The sequence below is a fragment of the Nicotiana attenuata genome, unplaced genomic scaffold, assembly GCF_001879085.1.
Source record: "Nicotiana attenuata strain UT unplaced genomic scaffold, NIATTr2, whole genome shotgun sequence".
NCBI lineage: Eukaryota > Viridiplantae > Streptophyta > Magnoliopsida > Solanales > Solanaceae > Nicotiana > Nicotiana attenuata.
This window is the reverse complement of record NW_017674932.1, coordinates 52,287-65,553: the sequence shown is the minus strand read 5'-3', so window position 1 is coordinate 65,553 and position 13,267 is coordinate 52,287.

Here is a 13,267-nt window from a genome sequence, read left to right as displayed (position 1 = left end):
TCCTTAATCTTGTCAAATGCTGCTTGACATTCATCCGTCCATCTGACCGCGACATCTTTCTTTAGCAGCTTAAAGATGGGCTCGCAAGTCGTTGTGAGCTGGGCAATAAACCTGCTGATGTAATTCAACCTGCCAAGCAAACTCATCACCTCTTTCTTGTTCCTTGGCGGCGGTAACTCCTGAATGGCTTTGATCTTGGACGGGTCTAACTCAATACCGCGCTGACTTACCACAAATCCCAATAACTTCCCAGATGGAACTCCAAACGCACACTTTGCTGGATTAAGTTTGAGGTTGTACTTGCGGAGTCTCTGGAAAAATTTTCTCAAGTCCTGGACATGGTCACATTGTTTCCTCGACTTTATGATCACGTCGTCTACATAGACCTCAATTTACCGATGTATCATGTCATGGAACATGGTGGTCATCGCCCTCATATACGTTGCCCCTGCGTTCTTCAAACCAAATGGCATGACCCTATAACAATACGTTCCCCAAGGCGTGATGAATGCCGTCTTTTCCGCATCCTCCTCATCCATCAAAATCCGGTGATAGCCCGCATAACAATCCACGAAGGAACCAATCTCATGTTTGGCACAATTATCAATCAATATGTGGATATTTGGTAGTAGGAAGTTGTCTTTCAGACTTGCCTTATTGAGGTCACGGTAATCTACACACACTCTGGTCTTTCCATCCTTCTTTGGCACAGGCACAACATTGGCTAACCAGGTGGGATACCTTGTGACCCGGATGACCTTTGCCTCAAACTGCTTGGTGACCTCTTCTTTGATTTTCACACTAATGTCTATGTTAAATTTCCATAGCTTCTGCTTGACAGGAGGACATGCTGGGTCAGTGGGCAATTTGTGGACCACCAAATCAGTGCTTAAACCTGGCATGTCGTCATATGACCATGCAAAAACATCTTTGTACTCAAATAGTGCTTTAATTATCTCTTCTCTGAGCTGAGGCTCCAAATGGACACTTATTTTCGTTTCCCGCACATTCTCCTGATCCCCTAAATTGATTGCCTCAGTGTCATTCAGATTAGGTTTGGGTTTTTCTTCAAAATGGCTTAATTCTTTACTGATTTCCTCAAAAGCTTTCTCATCATCATATTCTATTTCGTCATCACACTCAATTTCTTGTATTATTATGTCTGAGTTAGATTGGCATTTAAGACTGGGCTGAAGACTCCTTATGCATGACACATCACTGAAACCAGCGTAAAAGGGACTGTACAAGAAAGAAAAGAAAGACAAAATAAAAACTATCAGGAATGAAAAGGAGGGAAATTGGATTCATTAATATTTAAGATAATAAGGTTTAACTCATCCAAACGGACGGAACATAGCATCCGAATTACAACCTTGGAAATAATCCAGATTAAACTGAAAGGAAATCAAAACTAACTACCAAGACTCCCTCCGGGTAGGAAGGGAAGTTGCTTCCCAATTGTTAAGCTTTGCCTGGGGCCCCACGAACTGAACATCTGCCTTGCTTGGACCCTCTCCGGCCTCCAATACATTCACCTCATCAAACAGCTTTTCAAACCTCTCGATCAGTTCCTTGTTGGGATCAACCACACCACTGGGCATTGCTGTTGCTAGGCGCTTCTTAGTACCAGGCCTGACAAAGGAACGGGAAAGGCGGGGAATAGGTTTCGGAAGGGTCCATGCTTTCTTTTTCATTTTTCTAGCTCGCCTTATGTCTGCAGCAGTGGGCTTGAAACCAAAACCAAAAGTATCCAGGTTTGTAGGAAGGGATACGGGCTGTATGATGCCTTGTAAAGAAGCACCCAAGCCTTTTCCAGGTACAAATCCGTTCTTCAACATTTCCGACGCAACCATGACGGATGCAGCAGCTACCTTTGGCACAGGAATACACTTCCCTTCCGGATACCGTATCAAAGACTTGATAAACCCATGGACCTTTATCATCCTCAGCTTCTATGAAAGGCACAATGGCACCACCCAGAGTACACGAGCTATCTTCCCGATGCACCACAATCTTTTGCCTGTCCCACTCGAATTTAACCATCTGGTGCAAAGTTGATGGCACTGCTTTTGCTGCATGGATCCAAAGTCGGCCTAACAAGAGATTGTAAGAGACGGCCACGTCGAGCACCTAGAACTCCATAGTGAATTCAACCAGACCTATCGTCAGTTCCAACACTATATCCCCAACTGTGTCCTTGCCTCCTCCATCAAATCCTCGCACGCAAATACTATTTTTGTGGATTCTCTCACTGTCCACCTTTAACTTTTCCAGGGTGGAGAGAGGGCAAATGTTTGCACTGGACTCGTTATCAACTAGCACCTGGGTGACCACAGAGTCTTCACATTTCACCGTGAGGTAGAGTGCTCTATTATGTTCAGTGCCTTCCAAAGGCAGCTCATCATCAGAAAACGTAACCCTGTTGACCTCGAAAATCTTTTTTGCTATTTTCTCTAGATGGTTCACAGAAATCTTATCAGGAACATGGGCCTCATTCAAAATTTTCATCAATGCCTGGCGGTGCTCATCTGAGTGGATCAGTAATGATAGCAAAGAGATCTGTGCCGGGGTCTTTCTCAACTGTTCTACAATGGAATAATCTTGTGCCTTCATCTTCTTCAAGAATTCTTCTGCCTCTTCTTCAGTTACAGCTTTCTTTACTGATACTGGATTATCTTTGGTGATTTTAGCCTTTCTCAGCTCGTCAGGAGCAAAGCATCTTCCTGAGCGAGTCAGCCCATGGGTTTCACACACTTCTTCCTTAACTTCCTTCCCATGGTACTTCACTGTCACTCGGCCATAATTCCATGGGACGGCCTTTTCACTGATCACTGGTAGCTGAGTCACTGGCTTGATGACAACCGGCTCTGTGCGAGCCCCTTTTACAATCACAACGGGCTTGACAGCTGCCCCCGACACTACCACTTTAGCTGGTTCTTGTTTTTCTGCAACACTGCTCAAAAGCTCCTTCTTTATCACTACAACTGGTTTGCTAACTGTCTCTTCTGCCTTGATCAATGCTCTCCCCTTTGTTAGTTTCTCATTTGATCTATCCTCACTAGCCCTGATCATCATTACGGTTTGTGACGGCTTCTTATGCTCTCCCTTTTGGACTAGCTCAATCATATGGGTCTCGTGATGGGTTGGTAATGGATTTTGGGTGATGTTAGGCGTTTCTGGGGCTTGCACTTCAATTCGGCGGGTGTCAATGAGCTCCTGGATGGCCGTTTTCAAGTGCCAGCATTTTTCTATGTCATGTCCCGGCGCACCTGAGCAATACGCACAACTCACAGAGTGGTCCAGATTCCTTGGGGACGATTTGGCAATTTGGGTTCAATCGGACTCAACATGCCCAACTGTCTCAATCTATGATATAAGCTAGTGTAAGATTCACCCAAGGGAGTGAAAGTCTTCTTCTTTTGCAGCCTATCATTCATAAATGTAGGGTTAGGTCGAAAGCCGGTTCCAGTGGGATTTCTGTTGGTTCTTGGGGGTGGGTAGGTGTTTTGAGCTGGGTAAGTATTTTGTGGGGTGGGTGCGCGCCATTGTGCATGGTTAGGAGGTTGGGGGTATGTCTGGGCATGGTGGACAGAGAAATTGGGGACAGGAGGTGGGTAATAGTGCTGCGGTGGGCCATATGGGGTGTGTGGGTAGGTTTGGGGGTGAGGGCGAGGTTGGTGATAATATGGTGATGGACCTCTAGACCAAGCTCTCGATTCCACTACTGCAACCTCTTCTTTCTTCTTCTTTCCCAATACTCCTCCAGTGCCGCTCTGAATCGCCTGGGTAGTTGCCTTGTCGGGATCAACCATACCACTGGGCATTGCTGTTGCTAGGCGCTTCTTAGTACCAGGCCTGACAAAGGAACGGGAAAGGCGGGGAATAGGTTTTGGAAGGGTCCATGCTTTCTTTTTCATTTTTCTAGCTCGCCTTATGTCTGCAGCAGTGGGCTTGAAACCTAAACCAAAAGTTTTAAGGTTTGCAGGAAGGGATACGGGCTGTATGATGCCTTGTAAAGAAGCACCCAAGCCTTTTCCAGGTACAAATCCGTTCTTCAGCATTTCCGACGCAACCATGACGGACGCAGCAGCTACCTTTGGCACAGGAATACACTTCCCTTCCGGGATCTTTTCAACCGATACCGTATCAAAGACTTGATAAACCCATGGACCTTTGTCATCCTCAGCTTCTATGAAAGGCACAATGGCACCACCCAGAGTACACGAACTATCTTCCCCATGCACCACAATCTCTTGCCTGTCCCACTCGAATTTAACCATCTGGTGCAGGGTAGATGGCACTGCTTTTGCTGCATGGATCCAGGGTCGGCCTAACAAGAGATTGTAAGAGACGGCCACGTCGAGCACCTGGAACTCCATAGTGAATTCAACCGGACCTATCGTCAGTTCCAACACTATATCCCCGACTGTGTCCTTGCCTCCTCCATCAAATCCTCGCACGCAAATACTATTTTTGTGGATTCTCTCACTGTCCATCTTTAACTTTTCCAGGGTGGAAAGAGGGCAAATGTTTGCACTGGACCCGTTATCAACTAGCACCCAGGTGACCACAGAGTCTTCACATTTCACCGTGAGGTAGAGTGCTCTATTATGTTCATGCCTTCCAAAGCCAGCTCATCATCAGAAAACGTAACCCTGTTGACCTCGAAAATCTTGTTTGCTATTTTCTCTAGATGGTTCACAAAAATCTTATCAGGAACATGGGCCTCATTCAAAATTTTCATCAATGCCTGGCGGTGCTCATCTGAGTGGATCAGTAATGATAGCAAAGAGATTTGTGCCGGGGTATTTCTCAACTGTTCTACAATGGAATAATCTTGTGCCTTCATCTTCTTCAAGAATTCTTCTGCCTCTTCTTCAGTTACAGCTTTCTTTACTGATACTGGATTATCTTTGGTAATTTTAGCCTTTCTCATCTCGTCAGGAGCAAAGCATCTTCCTGAGTGAGTCAGCCCATGGGTTTCACAAACTTCTTCCTTAACTTCCTTCCCCTGATACATCACTGTCACTCGGCCGTAATTCCATGGGACGACCTTTTCACTGATTACTGGTAACTGAGTCACTGGCTTGATAACAACCGACTCTGTGCGAGCCCCTTTTACAATCACAACGGGCTTGACAGCTGCCCCCGACACTACCACTTTAGCTGGTTCTTGTTTTTCTGCAACACTGCTCAAAAGCTCCTTCTTTATCACTACAACTGGTTTGCTAACTGTTTCTTCTACCTTGATCAATGCTCTCCCCTTTGTTAGTTTCTCATTTGATCTATCCTCACTAGCCCTGATCATCATTACAGTTTGTGACGGCTTCTTATGCTCTCCCTTTTGGACTAGCTCAATCATATGGGTCTCGTGATGGGTTGGTAATGGATTTTGGGTGATGTTAGGCATTTCTGGGGCTTGCACTTCAATTCGGCAAGTATCAATGAGCTCCTGGATGGCCGTTTTCAAGTGCCAGCATTTTTCTGTGTCATGTCCCGGCGCACCTGAGCAATACTCACAACTCACAGAGTGGTCCAGATTCCTTGGGGGAGAATTTGGCAACTTGGGTTCAATTGGACTCAACATGCCCAACTGTCTCAATCTGTGGTATAAGCTAGTGTGAGATTCACCCAAGGGAGTGAAAGTCTTCTTCTTTTGCAGCCTATCATTCTTAAATGCAGGGTTAGGTCGAAAGCCGGTTCCAGTGGGATTTCTGTTGGTTCTTGGGGTGGGTAGGTGTTTTGAGTTGGGTAAGTATTTTGTGGGGTGGGTGCGCGCCATTGCGCATGGTTAGGAGGTTGGGGGTATGTCTGGGCATGGTGGACAGAGAAATTAGGGACAGGAGGTGGGTAATAGTGCTGCGGTGGGCCATATGGGGTGTGTGGGTAGGTTTGGGGGTGAGGGCGAGGTTGGTGATAATATGGTGATGGACCTCTGGACCAAGCTCTCGATTCCACTACTGCAACCTCTTCTTTCTTCTTCTTTCCCAATACTGCTCCAGTGCGCTCTAAATAGCCTGGGTAGTTGCCTTGATCGCCGAATAGCTCATAATATTGTTCGACTTAAGACCCTCTTCCACCATACTTCCCATTTTCACTACCTCGTTAAAAGATTTTCCCACTGCTGACACCAGGTGACCATAGTAAGTGGGTTCCAAAGCCTGTAGGAAATAATCAACCATCTCGCTCTCTTTCATTGGAGATCGACTCTTGCCGCCTGCTCTCTCCACCGGAAACCATATTCTCTGAAGCTTTCTCCAGGCTTCTTCTCAATTTTAGTCAGTGACAGACGGTCCGGGACAATTTCGAGATTGTACTGAAAATGACATGCAAATGCTTGGGCCAGATCGTCCCAAGTGTACCATCGAGCATGATCCTGTCGTGTGTACCACTCCAAAGCTGCTCCACTTCGACTTTGACTAAAGTAAGCCATTAATAACTCGTCCCTTCCTCCAGCTCCTCTCATCTTGCTGCAGAACCCCCTTAAGTGGGCCACCGGATCACCATGTCCATCATATAAGTCAAACTTGGGTAACTTGAATCCTGCTGGCAACTGGACATCAGGAAACAGGAACAGGTCCTTGTAGGCTACACTCACTTGTCCTCCGAGCCCCTGCATATTTCGGAATGACTGTTCTAAGCTCTTAACCTTCTGTATCATTTCCTCTTGCTCAGGGTTTTTGGGAGGCTTTTCTTCTTCTGCTGAGAGATCAAGGCGGGGAGTGTAAGGGCATGGCTCTGGCGGTTTAAAAGTGGCTTCGGGTAGATAATACTGGTTGTTATGGGTTTGGAACAAAGATTCGCTAGAAGACCTGTGTAANGGGCTGGTTTGGACAAGGTTGTGTTTTGACCGGAAATTTCGATCTAATATTACGAACGATTGGTTACAATTTGAGGGATATGGTCTTGGTGGTTTGAAAGTGGCTTCGGGTGGGTAATACTGGTTATCATGGGTTTGGAACAAAGGTTCGCTAGAAGACCTGTGTAGTGCGACAGGTGGGGGAGCCACAAACACAGGAGAGGTTGGTGGTGGAGGGCATGGAATTTGTTTGGGTGGTGGAGGTGGTGGTGTTTGAGAGGTGGTTCCGTAGTACTGCTGGTACGTAGGGAAAGCCGGAGATGAGTTCACTGTGGGAGGATCTTAAGGCTGAGCTAGTGGTGGGAGGTAGGTAGGGTTAGCAGGATAGGCTGGTGGTGGATGTCCCTTCGACCAGGCCTGGTACATCTCGACCATTTGTTGCTTCAGTTTATACATCTCCTCCTTCATTGCATTAACATCCACTACTTCCTCCTCCCTAGATGGGTCGACAATGCTTGCTTCCAATTCCTGGTTGACCATGTTCGACTTATCCTTAGAGCGGGTGTTGTAGGGATGGGTTGCCAGAATGCCAGTCAACTTAACCACTTTCCTGGACTCATCAACAACAACTTTGTTAGCGGTTAGGGCATTAACAGATAGATGACCGCAAATTGGGGAATGAATGCACCTAAGCAGTTAACCATTTCTATTATGCCTTTGCCTAGTTGCATGCGTCATCCCGGCTGTTCCTTATTTCTATGAGCCACTTCCTTTTTATTTTCGATTGTTTCTTGCCGCTCTCTCATTTTGCATTTGCACCCCTATTTTTCCATTTTATTATTTGATTACGGTCGAATCCTATGTAGATTGCCTACGTATCACGACCCCGCGTGAATCAGACCAAGCGTAGTTCGTGACGAATAGTGTAAAGTAGAAGAAAAATAGTTTTTGGGGAATTTCAATTTTATTGATTGCAAATACGTCTATTACAAAGACTCGAAACTGACAGATTAAACAACTAACAGACTCTAATGCAGAAAAGAACAACAGACTCCACCATCCCTATTCTAGTTCAAACAAAAATACAGACTCAATCAACTGACTGACTTTTAATGAAAAGGAAATACAGACTCCAGTAGAAACGGAAATACAGACTCAAATGACAAACTCTAGTAGAAAAGAAATACAGACTCAAAAGACAATCATGAATACATTAAAGCTCCTGGTGCCCGCGGGACATCGTTCGGTCTCGCCGCGGGCCTATATGCAAGTTCCCCTTGAAGTCTGTCCAGGTCACTCATTATCTGCTTCACAAATATCATCACTGATGCAAAGAAGGTGGTACGGGTCATGTTCTCGCACATTTGGCATTTCCTAGTAATAGAATGAGCAACGGTTAAGATTCTCTCTCTGATTCTGCCTTTTTCTTGAAGCAACCGCCCTATTTGTTGGGTCCTAGCCTCCAAAGTTTGCTCGGCTACCTGGTTTTGTTCCTGGAGTTGTTGCAAGTCCATTTCTAACTGTGCCAATGCCATGTAACAATGCTCTCTTTCAACTTTGAATTCTTTTGCCTGTTTGATCATTCTGTTCTCTGTGGCAATGACCTTTTTCTTTAATCCTGTGACCTCATTATCGTATTCTTCTTTCAACTGCTTAACCATGCGGGCCCGTTCTTTCGTGTTTTTAGCCAATTGTTTCCGAACCCCGGCTAATTCCTTTTCCGCTTTGTTGAGGTCAAAACTGTAGTCATTCACTTTTTGCCTTAGATTTTCTATAAGCTTTGTATCTTTGGCACTCCTGACGGGATTTTCGGCCGCTAACTTCATCTTTTGGATTTGGGCTCGTAAGGCTTCATTCTCTTTGGCAAATTTCTTTCTCTCACCCTCGTCAGCCGCAACTTGCACGCTGTTTTCAAACTGGAGGTCTTGGACCTATTTTTCCAATGCTCCTATGCGGGCCCTGTACTCATTTTCTTTAGCTAACCAAGCCCACTGTTCTTGCGATGATTCGGCAAACTCCCGGATGTGAGGTCTTTTAGCTAGCCTTTCATGCTCATATTCTCTCCTATACCAAGACAGGTATCCTGGCGACACTTTGCCTTTGGCCCGATCCTGTATGCAAGTATCCGCTTTTAAGTATTGGCATTCATTCCAGATCTGGCGGACTCTTGCTTCAGGGAATTGTCCGTCAGGGCTAATTTCAACTACCTGAGCACTAAGATCGCTGTCTTTTGGCACTATTTGGCACCTCCCGAGTTGCCTTAAAACCCGATACGGGGCATAAGGCTGGATGGTCTTAAGACCCATCAAAAGGAAGTGCGGCCCCGTTGCTGGCATATATATGATTTCATCGACAGGCAACCATCCGAATGTCCACTCTATTTGACTAGCAGTGAGGGACTGAAAGTATGAAGTCCAGCCCGTGAATCCCTCGGGCAAGCTGATCCCCTTAATCCTTGTGTAAAACTCTTCTATGCATGTCTTCTTTATAGAACCATAACTCAGGAATTGAGGACGACGACACAAGTGTTCGGTAATCCACATTTGCAACAATAGATTGCACCCCTCGAAGAAGTCTCCCCCGGCTTTGCAGGCTGTAAGAGCGCGGAAGATTTCGGCTAATATCATGGGCGCAAGAGTGCTTTTGGCTTGAGTGAGTAGAGTGCTGACGACTCCGACTATTTTTATGTTAATGTTTCCGTCTTTCCTTGGAAATACCACAAGCCCTAAAAAGACCACCATAAAAGCAAAACGTCTATGCTCCTCCCATTTTTGGCGGTTCCCTTTGCTACATATCTTGTTTTTCGGGTTGTTGAAACCTCCTATGTGGCCATATCTGTGATATATGAAGTGTGGAGTACAAAAGTCGTTTGCCAAATCTGCATTGTGGACTGTCCTGCTTATTTTCAGTGAGTCTAAAAATCTGTGCACAGCCACAGTTCTCGGGGCAACCAAGTACTTACGCCTTAAAGGAACCTCATCTTTTCCGATGTAGCCGGCTATTTCCTCTAGTGTCGGAGTTAGCTCAAAGTCCGAGAAATGGAAGACGTTATGTGCCGGGTCCCAGCATGTGACCAACGCTCTAATGATGTCTCCCCGAGGCACAATCTCCAACAAACCGGTAAGCCCTTTCAAATATTTTTTGACCTCATCTTGCCCTTCTCCTCCTAAGTCGTTCCACCACAGACGCAACTCCAAAGGGATTTTATGCATGATTGAAAAAGGTTCATTTTGAGTCGTGCTCATCCTGCACATTTATTAAGGTGATTTAATCACATATTTTGACCTAAAAAGGAAAAATGACACTATTTTTGTTCAAATTTCCGATTTAAAACAAATGGCCGGTTTTGCAATTACGGCCTTTCAGCACTTCGGGGAGAAGATTTTAAGGCTGTGCCTGCTAACCGTTGAAATTGACTCAGGTGGCTGTTCTTGCAAAAACAGCCTTCCGGCGTCCCTTTTTGGGGACATTCGGCTTATTTTAAACAAGAATGGCGGCACCCGACCTATTCATGACGAAATTAAAAAATTTGGCATTTTTGGCTATTTTTGAAAAGAGGAGGTTGGACCCGATGAGGGTTGCCTACGTATCTCACATCCGGTGAGAGTCAAACCTGCGTAGTTCGGGCAAATAAATCTAACTATTTTGAAAACAAGACTCTTTTTGTTTTTGTTTTTGTTGGCAAATACACTATTTCTGAAAGCAAGATTCTTTTTTATATTTTCTTTTTCAATGCCAAATAAACAAACTAATTTGAAAATAAAACTCTTTTGGTTTTTCTTTTCCATTGGCAAACAGAACAAACTAAAAAAAACTTTTCTTCTTTTACTTTCATTTTCTCAAAAATCCGGCAGCATTTCGGCACTACTTGGACATTGGTTTTTCTAATATAGATAATTAACCCTTTACACTGCTATCTTCTCTTTTTCTCTTTTTCTTTTTCAATTTTTTCCCAGATATTCAAAGTCAGTCAGCATGCGAGTCCAAAACAGATAAATGCACAAGTAGGATGCATCAGGATGGTCCATTATTCCAAGTACACCTGTCCTAGACGGACCCAACCCCGGTGTTGAGTCCCCTAAGTCAAAATGCACGTGATGCAAATAAGCGTTCCTACTAGGGATTCGGCATGAGGTCAAGTTATTCTAAGTTCAAAACCTGGGTATAGGTTCTAGACTGTGTACTCGAGCGGACAACTCGAGTCAAGGAGGGGGCTACGTACCGGGGACCCGCGGGATCGTCCGGCTTAGTAACTTGTCCGGCCTCTTTCTTATTTCAAGGTATGACACTAACAGAATAAGGAGTCTCAACCAGTAAGCACATCCCTGGAGGTGAGAAGAGAAAGGTTTCGGCACAGTTTATATATACAGTTCAGATAATATCAAAGCGGTAAAGCATTTCGCACATAAGGCATGAAACATGTAGCAAAATCAGATAAAGCCAAATATAACAATTTTAACTGAGCTCGGATTCTTAAACCCTGAACCGAAGTTCTGGGTTTGTGTCCCCAGCAGAGTCGCCTGTGACGACCCGACCCGTCGTATCAGGTATTACTGCCCTGTTTTCCTCATTTATTACTTCTTCATGTTTCATTACCGGTATGTGGTGAGTTAGAGTTGATTCGGATTGGTTTTGATAAGAAATGAGACACTTAGTCTCTTTTAAGAAGGCTTAAGTTGGAAAAGTCAACCGGACGTTGACTTATGAGTTAGAGGGCTCGGATGTGATTTCCGGTGATTCAGTTAGCTTCGGGAGATGATTTGTGACTTGGGAGCGTGATCGGAATTTATTTTGGAGGTCCGGTGTAGAATTAGGCTTGAATTGGCGAAGTTAGTATTTTGGCGAATTCCGATTGATAGGCGAGATTTTGATATAGGGGTCGGAATGGAATTCCGAGAGTTGCAGTAGCTCCGTTATGTCATTTGGGATGTGCGTGCAAAGTTTCAGATCATTCGGACGAGGTTTGGTAGACTTTTTGATCGAAAGTGCATTTCGGAAGTTTTTGAAGAACTTAGGCTTGAATCCGATGTGATTTGATGGTTTTAGCATTGTTTGATGTGTTTTGATGATTGGAAAAAGTTTGAATGATGTTATGGGATATGTCCGTGTTTTTGGTTGAGGTCCTGGGGGCCTCGGGTGAGTTTCGGGGTGGTTTCGGACCATTTCTAGGACATATTTAACTGCTGGTTTTTGGCTACAGCAGTGTTCTATGCGATCGCGGGGAATTGGTCGCGATCGCGGTGAGTAAAATGTGAGAAACGTGCCAATGAATCGCGATCGCGTGAAGCCTTTCGCGATCGCGGAGAAGAAATATTCTGTTGCGTTGATCCCACTTCGGAAGCTTATATCTCACAATCTATAAGGAATTTGGAGATGATCCAAAAATAAAAATTGTAGCCCTTTGTGTCTAGTTTTGAGAAATGTAAATTAATTGGAATTTAAAGTTGTGTAAAAAAAGTTATGGTGGTTACACTATAGGCTGCCCGGGAAGGTCTCTAATACACAGGGATGACTTTGGAAGCTTATATCTTGCAATGTATAAGGAGTCAGGAAATGAGAAACATATGAAATTATAGCCCTATGTGTCTAGTTTTCATAACATCAAACCATTCATAATTTGGAGTTGTGTGCAAAAAGTTATGACCACTATACTGGAGGCTGTCCGGAAGAGCTGTGAACTGTTCATCGCGATCGCGAAGCATTGTCCGCGATCGCGAAGAGTAAATTTTGGGCTGGAAAAATTGTTCTCCGCGATCGCGAAGCATTTTCCGCGATCGCGAAGAGTAAATACCTGGGCAGAATGTTATAAAACACGTCAGTCGCGATTTACGGGTCATTTTACACCCATAATTGCTCGTTTTTGGAGATTCTTGAAGGAGATTAATGAGGGATTCAAGGGGAAACGTTTGGAGGTAAGTTTCTTGGACTAAAAACTCGTTTTTATTGTGAAATCCATCTAGGAAATCATTGAATTTTTGCTAAAATGGAGGAATAGGGATTGGAATTTTCAAATTTTTAAATTGGGATTTGAAGGGTCAATTGTGGATGGATTTTGATGTTCTTAGTATGTATGAACTCGTGAGGAGATAAGGAATCCGGTGATATGAATTTTGTAATTTTTCGAGAGGTGGGCTCGGAGCTCGAGTTTTGCAAACTTCATGATTTTCGATGTTTTTCGAGTCTTTTTGATTGGGTTATGTCTCCTTAGCATATTGTGATGTATTCGCTCTGATTTTGGTTAGATTCGGCGCGCGTGGAGGCCGATTTGAGGGGCAAAGGCGTCGCGGGTTTGAGATTTCACCGGTTCGAGTTGAGTAATACTTGTAAATAATATCCTGAGGGTTTGAAACCCCGGATTTGCACATCATAGTGCTGTATTGTGGTGACTTGCACGCCAGGTATGAGCGTGGGGTAGAGCACCGTTGGGGATTGTGACTTGGTCCGTCCCGGTTGTTGGTTTTATTGCGT